Genomic DNA, 10,943 nt, shown 5'->3' with positions numbered 1-10,943 from the left:
ATATTGTAGAGGAAAGCTGTTAGAGTACAAAGACAATAAAGAACCCTTACAAAGTTGTGACAGTCCTAGAATGATCCATCACCAAGAGCTATGAATGCAGAATTGTGGCAAAAGTTTGAGCAGTCTCAGCAATAAAGAGAAGCACAATATGGGTTTCATGATAGCATGCAGTCCTTGATCACTGCTGTCCAAAGAAACTTACACTCGTTAATAAAAGCAAACATTTGTCACAGTTGTTAATGATAGCATTGAAGGTTCTCATAATGAGCTACAGAGATCTGTTTTGAAATAAGACAATCGTATGAATAGACGGATATTTGACAAACCTTCACACCAAAAATATGTAGAGCCTATACAATCAGGGGGTATAAAGTTAAGGTAGTTAAGGCATTCAAAACCCTCATTGACAGTCCTCCTAGTTGGTTGTGCAGAGCCACAGGTCATGATGAGGATTAGTGGCATCATTAGCAACAAAGGAATTAGTGATCCAAACTAAGAAATAGCAGCCTCAATGCACAATGATTACCCAGTCTTCAGAACCCTGACAACAGTCCCAAATCTAGCAAAGGTGAATAACCTTACAAGTGAGCAGTCCTCGCTAATGAGCAAAGACAGTAGGGTATGATGACCTCTAGAAAAGGGAATACACCCAAACAACTCATCAAAGGTCCATGAAGAGCAGAACACAGTCCATTAGAGATTTGAGCAGTCATCAGAGAGATCATTAGCAGCTAAGAGGAGTATGGCAGTCTCAAAAGCCATTTTTATGAATTAGCAATCCTAATATCAAAGAAAGACAAATTGCGGTAACAGAGAAGGAACATATATTTAATCTCAGGAAGGGACAGTCATAAATCATTCAAAGCAATGTGAAAACAAGTTGTGTAAACTCTTTTTTTCTAACTACCATAGTTTGTTAAATCCTCTTTGTTTCATAACAAATACAAAATAGGAACACGAGCCAAGGTAGTTAATCACACAAATGGTTGCGAAAACAATCTAAAATATTAAACGACTATACGTACCAAGTTCAATTTTAATCATTCATGTCAACCTCGTAAACTTCAATGACTGTAGCTTCTCTGTATTACACATATTTCGTTCTCTACTTTACAAAATCTACTAGCCTGAAACCAAGAAAAATCGTATCACTGCATCGCATATGAAATAATAAAAAAAATGAATAAATCCAACAAACTTGCCAGAGCTCCCTAAACAAGGATTTGAAAAAAATATTAAAACCCTAAACCAAAATTATTACATTCCGAAACCAACAAAGCTCAGTTAGCTGATATAACTTTAGCTTACTATTATAGATGATTTGCAGGTTCTGTAAAATATTTCAAAGCTAATAAATAATACAATGCTACACGAAAAAACTACAGAGCAAGGCATGTACGGACATACCAGAAGCCCAATAGGGTGTTACATCTGTACGTGTTATGAGGTCAGTGAACCCCCAATAAAACCAATCCATAGCTGTTCATCAATAAAACTCCATGAGCCAAAACTTCGTTTCTTAAATCCATGTAAAAAGAATGGGAGCCTTAATCTATAATTAAATTTAAGCCAACAATGTCAGTTGTATAAAGAATCTCAACCCCTTACAGTGAAGGGGATGCAAGAAGGCTGTCTAAGATCAAACATATGAGCTTCCCATCTCTTCTTCTCTGCATCGGTTCTATAAACTCCCACTGGATTTTGTGTCCCATGCCTACATTGGAATCTCATTTCATTATATTTCAAAAGGACAAAAATAACTAATGATATTAGGTGAAAATATATTAATTACATTAAAGCATTAAATTATTTCCAAGATCAAACATATGAACTTCTCATCTCTTCTTTGCATAAACTAGAGACAAAACTAACTAATGAATATTAGATGAAAATATATTATTTACATTAAAGCATCAAATTATCTCCAAGAGCAAGAAACAACAAAAGCTTCAAGGACAATAATACAAAGGGGATAATCAAACTATTAGGTAGCATAGCATATATATCCATTCTCATATAGATATTGCAGAAAATAACAACCAGATGGATTTATATATATATAGGTGAGAATGGTATCCATAGTTCACACTGCTATTTTATAGTTCAAATATATACAGGCATATAAAGCTTTGTTTAAAACTTTCATTGGAAAATGTGAATAAAATTGAGACTGCAGTTCTGCATGCTATCATTCGAAAATTCTTTTTGAAATTCTGTTGCTGTTAAAATGCAGTATTCTATGAACTCAAAAGTTTATGAGCTTTATTCATGAAGGGTACTATTAACTGAGACATATAATATTGTAGCTTCTGCACATTTAACATGCATATATATCTAAAACAGTAGGTTCATATATACTTTTATTTACTAATAAAAGTGAGAAAACTTACAAGCTCAAATGCTAATCTTACCCAATTTGGTTATGAGTGTAAATATATATGCTCTGCATGTAGCACTTTAAATAGATATCCTATTACAAATTAAAGAAACGTTAGAAGTATGTTTTAATAGAATGTTTAAAATAGAGAGTTCTGGTTGTAGATAACACATATATTGGCGTTGGTTAGGTGTAATGAATTTGTCATTCTCTAATCTTCTGCTCTCTCACTTGCTCTCTAGCCCTGATGATGGATTGTGGCGTTTGATCTGAAACGTTCGCAACATCAAAAAGCTACATGGTCAAATCTAGAAGAATTAAAAACAAATCACTGTGGACTGTGGATGTTTAATGAATTTAATTGTAATGAATTTATTTAATTATTCAAAGATTACAATTCCTTTCCAAAAGATCTGATTCTATCTCTTTGTCTTAAAAAATAGCCAAATTTGAGCTCTTTTTTGGGCTCAAAAATTTACAAAACTTTGAATTTAACACTTACATTCTCTTGATGCTACGGGACTACTCGACGATATTCATGTCGGCTTCGTCTACTGTTATATTCAACGGTGTGAATTCTCCTGCTTACAGAGACCAAATTGGTGTGAATTCTCCCACTTACAGAGACGCCAATTTGGTGTCCAACACCCTTGTTGTTCAACCCCACAAAGGAAGGTGACTGGTTGTCAATTTACCATATACATTGTTCAACAAGGCATAGATCCTTCACAGTTCACACACATCAGATTTAACCTTTCTCTATGGAGCACACAACCTTTACCATTAGACCCACTCAGGTTGTACTTCAGGTTGAAGCAGTGACTATTATAACTAAGTTATTCTTAAAAGTCACGCTTACGCCTATTAATATTTTGACAGAATGCTTTAGGTTAAACATGTAAGGTGGGAAAATTTTAGTGCTTTTCAATTATCGAGAATAATAGTTTATAAACAGGGTTTCAAGATGGAAAGTGAGAATATAATGGAGTATTAGGAGGAACGTGATAAAACATATGAGCGGGACTTCAACTCCATTGGAAGCGGCACCACATGTGACAAGCAGATTCCAGTCATACAAATACCATTTATTGAAAAAAAATTTACTCAACTCACTTCGGGAAGGTAGGAAATTTACTCTAATATATATAGGAATAATCAGTTAAAAATATATAGTTAATATCAATTGATATGTCCTATTTAACAATCAAACTTTACTTTATTATCTTAATTTATGACCTATGTTGCTGAATCGTGGCCCCTTTGCCAAATTTTCAATGTTATTATAAGTAATGAGTATTTTGATTCTATTCCATCTTCCAATCAAGATCCCTTTGGTAAAATACACAACATTGCATCATAAGGCGACTTTTCTATGATCCTACTGTCATGCCCCGTCTTTGATCATCATATTTTTTCCCAATCAAGAAATATAAAGTAAGTATAGCAATTAAAATATTGATAATTGTTTATTTATTAACTTAATATTTTAATTTATTCATTATATACAAATGAGATAAATATAACAATTACTATTAATTAATTAATATTTTATTATTAATTAATTAATTAATTAATATTTATTAACTGATGATATTCATAAAATGTTTTAATGAAATAAATTAATAATATTAAAAAATCATGGGTCACTTATCTCCAAAGGGGCCCATGTAATCCTAACGAAAAGTCAGCCCTTTGAATAGTGGTGACTCTTCCTTGAGTCACCACCACCCTCCTATAAAGCATCGAGAGAAAGAGGAATCAAGGAGGGGAGATTACGGAGGAAGAAAAGAGTTATCGCCGGCAGAAGCATTGAGTTTTTATAGTGAAAGGAATGGTTTCAGGTATATTTCTACAGCCCAATATATATATGGTAATTATCGTTTAAGAGTGCTATAAGAACAATACGGTTGCAGTGTGATACATGTATAAATCACTTTCCACACAGATAATAAATCTGGTAACGTTCTGCTCAACAAATTCATATGTTCTGGTTTTAAACCCGTAAATTACCACAATTCAACTTAAATGTTACATTAAACTGCAACCATTTATGTGACACGATAGTCATAAATAGATTACTAATAAAGTGAAATCACAAAATGGCACAACAAGTTCCCTAATGTTTTTGTATTCTGTTCATCTCACATAATGATCATAAAATTATATACATTGGATAGAATGAACTGGTAAAATATTGACAGATTATTTATACAAGTCTGAACTAAAAATGCTGCACAATCTTATGTCAATAACAATAACAGTAATAATGAATCTATTCACTAGTTTACTTAAAATCCCAGGAAGGCAGAGAGAATCGGAGAGGAGGATAATGTCTGTCTCAGTTGTCCACCTACTGATCCAAGTAAGATCAGTAGGCCAGTAGGGCATATGACTGCTACTGGGCCTGGGACTGGCAACAATTAAGCCCCTCTACAATCTGCTACTTCCTTGGCTTAGTAAATTTAAGGGTGGGACAAGGAATGATTACGGGGATAAGACCCACACCACCATTAGTAAGCCAAAAGGGCATGATGACTGCTTTTGGATCCAGAGAGGGATGGATGGGCTAACCGGATCACCCTTGTGTTACCCCATTATGGTTATTAAAGGAAAAATGTTATAAGCCATATGATTTACAATTGAATAAATTCACGTTTCCGCTGCATATGTATAATCCATAAGAAAGTAATCTCTGTATGAGTTAGTGTGATTTTCCTTTGAATGTGAGCAATGTTACCATTTCTGATTTATTTCTTCCATCTGTTATTCAGGCAAACATATTTGTGTTTATATATCTAGTAAGTGACATTACATCTACCCTGCTTGTGAATCAAGTACCCCTTGGAAAAAATCTTTGATCATGCTATAATAATATAATATACACTGCTGAGTATGATATAATGCATTTTGCTTTGGAGGTCCCTTTGGCAGAACTTACAACTTCTAAATCAGTAAGCCATTAGCAAAATTTACAACTTCGACTATGATATAATGAACATCAAGATTATATTCTGCTGTTCAATGCAGAATTTAGATCTTGAGTCTAATATACTGCATCAAAGCCCCTTTTGCAAAATGTACAACTTTATATATATATATATCAAATTGATTTAGGCTTTGGCAAATTGAGCGATAATATTGCAAACCCAACCAAGCACAATATTTTCAAAATTTACTTTTCCAACCAATCACATAAAAAATTTCATATAACATCCAGGTTTCTGGAAAGTTTTTTATGAGCTCTAAGGTCTTCTGATTTATTCTTCTCAGTGTATTTTTGACCTTAAGCGATTATGACACAAGTAGTTGTAAACAAATACAATTCATTTAACCTGTAACTGGTGTAACGTTGGCTGTAGGTTTTACCAAGTTAGATGCCAGGAAAAGATACTATGGAAATTTCAATCTGTGTGCTGCATAGTTGACTGCCAAAAATCATCAATTTCAGAACTTGTTATAATTTTGTTTTGGCTTCCGTAGGAAAATAGATTAAAATAGGTAGCAATGGGAAATGGATGAAGAACAAATTGACAATTCCGAGCTCTACTTTTTTATAATTCTAGGTTCTCATAGCTTGGATGTTTGTGAAATAGGTGGTATAGTATGAGCCAGACTTGTTACAAAATGTGAAACAGGTTAGTCCTTTGTTGGTGGAAGTTGTTTCCAACATGCTTACCATCCAAATGACACTTTTTATGCTCCCTACAAAAAAACTCCAAGTTACACAGCCTCCTGAGTTACATGTTGAGGGCCAAGGAGGAATCATGGGACTCCAAATGGGCACTCTCACCAATAATGTGCTAGGGAAATTAAACTCATGGCGCAGTCTTTCAAAAAATGTAACTTAAGGTATGCAGGGAGCCAGGCATGACAGTCTTTATGGGATTGATTTCTTGGACATACGTCAAAACAAAATCCAATCTACATTATTTTTAGATAAACTGCACCACCTCATATGATCCAGGGGCTATGGCTCCTGTTTCCACAGATCTCAATATAGGGAGCCTTTCTCTTGAACAATCAAAGGTGACAAACGGTCTCTCTTGTTCACTGACCATGAGGAATTCATCACAAAGTGAGCAAAAAGGTAGTAAGTTTACTGGTAGATCATTCCCTAAGACAACATCCTTTCTTCTGTTTAGGAAGCCTATTCATATGGTACAGTCACCCAAAAATCCCAAAAGCAGCAGCAAGATGGAATAAACTCTCCAGATAGGCTAGGCTTTCTGAGCTTCAAATACACTGGTTCACCTGGGCTTACAAACAACAGCTCAAGTGATGGGAATCAAGAAATAGATAGGTTTCATGGACCAGTCAGTGGAAGGACAGATAGATTGAAAATGTTTAACAATTCTAGCATAAATTTCAGCATGGCAACAGCTGCAGTGATATTAGCACCAACCTTATTGGAACTTTACAAAGTTTTAAAGATCAATCAACTTTTCTAAGATTGAAGAAGAATATAGGAGGAAAGCTATTAGAGCATATAATTTTCCAATGTAAAGTCTTTAGTGAGATTGATGAAGTAGGCCATACCCTTGATCTAACACTCTTCAGTACATATGAACAACTTTATGACAGTTTGGCAAAAATGTTTGGTATTGAAAAATTTAAGCTTTCCAATCATGTTCTCTACAAGGACATTGGCAACACTCTGAGGCATGCTGGGGAGGAGCCCTATGGGTAAGTTATTTGTCTAATCCAATCTTATTCCTTTTTCACCATTATCTTAAGCTTAATTTCAATTTGTTTTACAATGATGAAAATTAAGTTCTTTCATGTGACATAAATAGTTTCCTGCAGAAATCTTCTTTTGCATTGCCTTTAGAAGTGATTTCTTATATAGATCCTTTAGCAATTAATTAAATCGTCATTTTAATTATCCTTAATTTATATACAGAGATTTTGTGAAAACAGTGAGGAGGATTACAATCACTTCTGATTCAGGCAGGGACACGATGTCATGATATTTGATAGCATGGATAAAACTGCATGCCCTATTCTTGCATTATGATGTCGATTATTGTCTAATAAGTAAATTTGTTGTTATATGTGAGGGACTGCATAATGTGAGAGGGAGTTCTGAAGGCAGACAACTTAGATATCAACCTGTGATTAGGTTTGACGAGAGAAGAGTTTTATCAAGATAATTCTGACTCCAAAACTCATTGGTACATTTATTTAAAGACTAAACCTGCAACAGAGAACTTTCATAAGATGTACTCTGTGCAACCGATGACTTTAACCATTGCTGTCAAAGTTCAAACAATGATTAGAGGTTTTTAGAGGTTTTGGGACTACTGCTAATGCTGAATATGTAAGTTGATATCTATATTAGTTAAAGATAATTAAGTAGTCACAATAATCCAAATACTAAATCACAGATTAAAGGGCATAAAAATTGTAAACCAAGAATGCATCCTCATATCATATACAAGCTTCAAATCCAATAAATGGAACTGTCCATCTGGGTTGCTAGCCCTGGGAGATGAAAGATGGGGGATGGATCTGGGTAGTTACAATCCAGCCTGTTCTTCAAGGATTGTGAATTTTTAGATATGCAATACTTTTAGTTTTATGTATCGCCATTATGGTACATAACCTGCTTGCCTCATCGGTCTTTGGTCTTTTATGTATGGAAGTTATGGTACATAGCATGCTTCCCTCGTCAGTCTTTGGCTTATCCAACTTTAAATAGATTTCATCAAACTGTGGGCGAGATCTGTCATTGACAAGAAAAAATATACTCTGCTCTTTAAATCAATCACACTGCATTGCAATTTATTTTTCAATCCCCTCTCATTCATCAACTTTCATATTATTGGGGCACCATCTTGCTATTAGCTTCTGCATAAATATTTGAAAGCAGCACATACTACCTAGGTGTTTCACGCGCTAATGTAAAAAGACACTCTACGGAAAGCTCGTCCAGCTTTATGTTACAACAAACTCTACATGCGCTAATGAAAGCCCCCCAAACAAGTAGGCTGTAGAACCATCTATTCAATTAATTCATGTGCTTCACATAGGTTGCGATGATGAAGAAGAGGTCGCCGCTGTGATTTCGGGGACCAAATCTGGGATCTTGCATTCCAAGGCCCTAGTTCGTTTGAAGGCTCAGAGAGACTTCTTGACAGCCTCTGCACAGGCTGCTGAGAGGTTTTTCGATAGTGAGGAGGGTATTCTTGGGCTAGATGAGGCCTATGCCAAGTTCAAGAAAATGTATCCAAAATTTTATAGTACAGAGGAAGTGGATGAGATCAGAAGTGATGAATATGGGCATTTAGAAGAGACTTTGAAAGTCTACTCGGATTATTGTGGATTTGGGATCAAGTGGCCAACACTCAGACTGTAGCTCTGAGCTTAGGAAACAACTTTAGCATAAGAAAAGAAGAAAAAAGGACTCAGCGCTAGGTCTTTTTGTTTCTCCTACCTAGTCCAGGGTGACTGGAGCCAAGTATTCCTACCAGTGGATGTTTCTTGCACTGCAGAACAGGTGGCGTGTATTGCTGGATGCAGGTGCTTTGGGTCCTAAAGATATGGATTCCCTTGTACTATCACTCTTTAGGCCTAATTTTATCATTGCATCTTTTTACAAGGTGTTTGGAACAGATCCAACAGGTTTTGGATGTCTTTTTATAAAAAAACTCTGTTCTGGGCTGTCTCCAAAATAAAGGAAATACAAGAACTGGAATGGTAAACATTATTCATGTTTCTCCTCAATACTTGAGTGATTCTGGAGAACGACATGATGGTACAGTGCGGGAGAGCGATGGAATTAATGAAATTGGAGAAGATGACGATGGTAATGGCTCCGAGTTCTCTATCGGACCTCATCCTCCAACATTCTCTGGTGCATTCTCATCAGCCCAAGTAAGGGATGTATTCGAAAGTGAAATGGAATATATGAGAACGATTCTGACAAGGATGGAGCTAGTACAATTTGTGAGGAGATTAATAATCTCTTAGTAGATGAGATTATGAAAAGTCCCATCTTTAGTCAAGAACAAAATGAGGATTTGATGTGCATAGACTTGGGTGAAAGTCCAGGTGGCCTAAATACTTAAGAGAATTTCAGAAAGAGTCCTAGCAATTTGGGTTTGCGCCAGCTCCAAAATGGGTTTTCTCAAAGAACCAAACATAAAAAATCATCTAATGAAATCATATGCAAGTCTTCAACGGAAGATTATGGAAATGGTCCTATTTATGATGAAGAAAAGAAGAGTTTAGGTGTGAACAATGAACTAGTGTCATTTGATGCAGTAGTATCATCTGTATCACAAAATATTACTCAGACTAAGTTGCTTTCTGATGTGCAAACTTCTTGTTTAAAAGGAAATACTGAGCCATTAGAGGATGATGTTACGAAAGCAACACCCAAAAAGTCTGGAGAAATTGATAAAAGAGAATCTGTCTGCAATGGCCAAGGAAAATCACAGGCAGACCAAGATCCCAGTAAGCTAAATGGTAACAGTTTCTCGCATGGATCAAGTCAAGGAGATAATCTTCTTTCAAAAGAGGAGATGGGGATTTCTAGAAGAGTGGATTCACAGAGATTCCCAAAGCAGACATGGATAACTTTCAACTTAGATGGTGAAGGCTCTGTTTCTGCAGGTTACGAAATAGATGATAACAGAGACAAAGGTGGAAGTCATACTTCAGAACAAAGTATTTGCATTGCAGGGGAAGTTGCTCAGTCTATCTCTACTGAAATAAGTAGTTGTGACAGAGATGATAAGCATTTCATGGAGCCTCCAATCCATGCAAAACAAAATATTGTAAATGCCACAACTAGCCTACCAAATGGTCCAAGAGAGACTAGAAAGGTTTGTTTTTCAGTTGGAAGCAAGCAAAAACCAGCAAAGAATGGATGCATAACAAAGGAAAGTTGTATAAGGCGAGAAACAGAGGGGGCATTCAGGCTTCTAGGTAGTAACATAGTATAAGAACCTTTTTGAGCCATCTGGATGTAACAATAGCCATCATTAAATGATATGTGCACCGTGCAGAAAACTTTGGTAGGTCAATCATGGGAGATGAAAGGTGGGGGATGGATCTGGGTAGTTACTATCCAGCCTGTTCTTCATGGATTGTGAAATTTTAGATTTGCAATGCTTTTATGTATGGCCATTATGGTAAATAACCTGCTTCCCTTGTCAGTATTTGGTCTTTTATGTATGGCAATCATGGTACATTACATGCTTCCCTCATCAGCCTTTGGTCTATCCAACTTTGCTTAAGTTTCATCAAATTGTGGGTGGGATCTGTCATCGATAAGAAAAAAAAGCACTCTTCTCTTTAACTCAAACACACTGCATTGCAATTTCTTTTTCAATCCTCTCTCGTTCATCAACTTTCATATTACTAGGGCATCATCCCAACTATTAACTTCTGCATAAATATTTGAAAGCAGCACATAATACTCAGGTGTTTCAGGTGCTAATGTATACAGACACTCTATGGAAAGCTCATCCAGTTTTATGTTACTACAAACTCTACATGCGCTAATGAAAGCCCCCCAAACAAGTAGGTTGCAGAGCATCTATTCAATTAATTCATGTGCTTC

General features: G+C 35.6%; 1 pseudogene; it reads left to right on the top strand.

Annotated features, from left to right (window-relative positions):
- Positions 1-7,038: 7,038 nt before the first annotated feature.
- LOC131857818 (uncharacterized) lies at positions 7,039-10,323 on the top strand (annotated as a pseudogene).
- Positions 10,324-10,943: the final 620 nt, after the last annotated feature.

The sequence above is a fragment of the Cryptomeria japonica genome, chromosome 8 (assembly GCF_030272615.1).
Source record: "Cryptomeria japonica chromosome 8, Sugi_1.0, whole genome shotgun sequence".
In the NCBI taxonomy this organism is placed as follows: domain Eukaryota; kingdom Viridiplantae; phylum Streptophyta; class Pinopsida; order Cupressales; family Cupressaceae; genus Cryptomeria; species Cryptomeria japonica.
The sequence above is the reverse complement of the archived record's forward strand: the minus strand, read 5'-3'. Positions and strand labels throughout refer to the sequence as shown.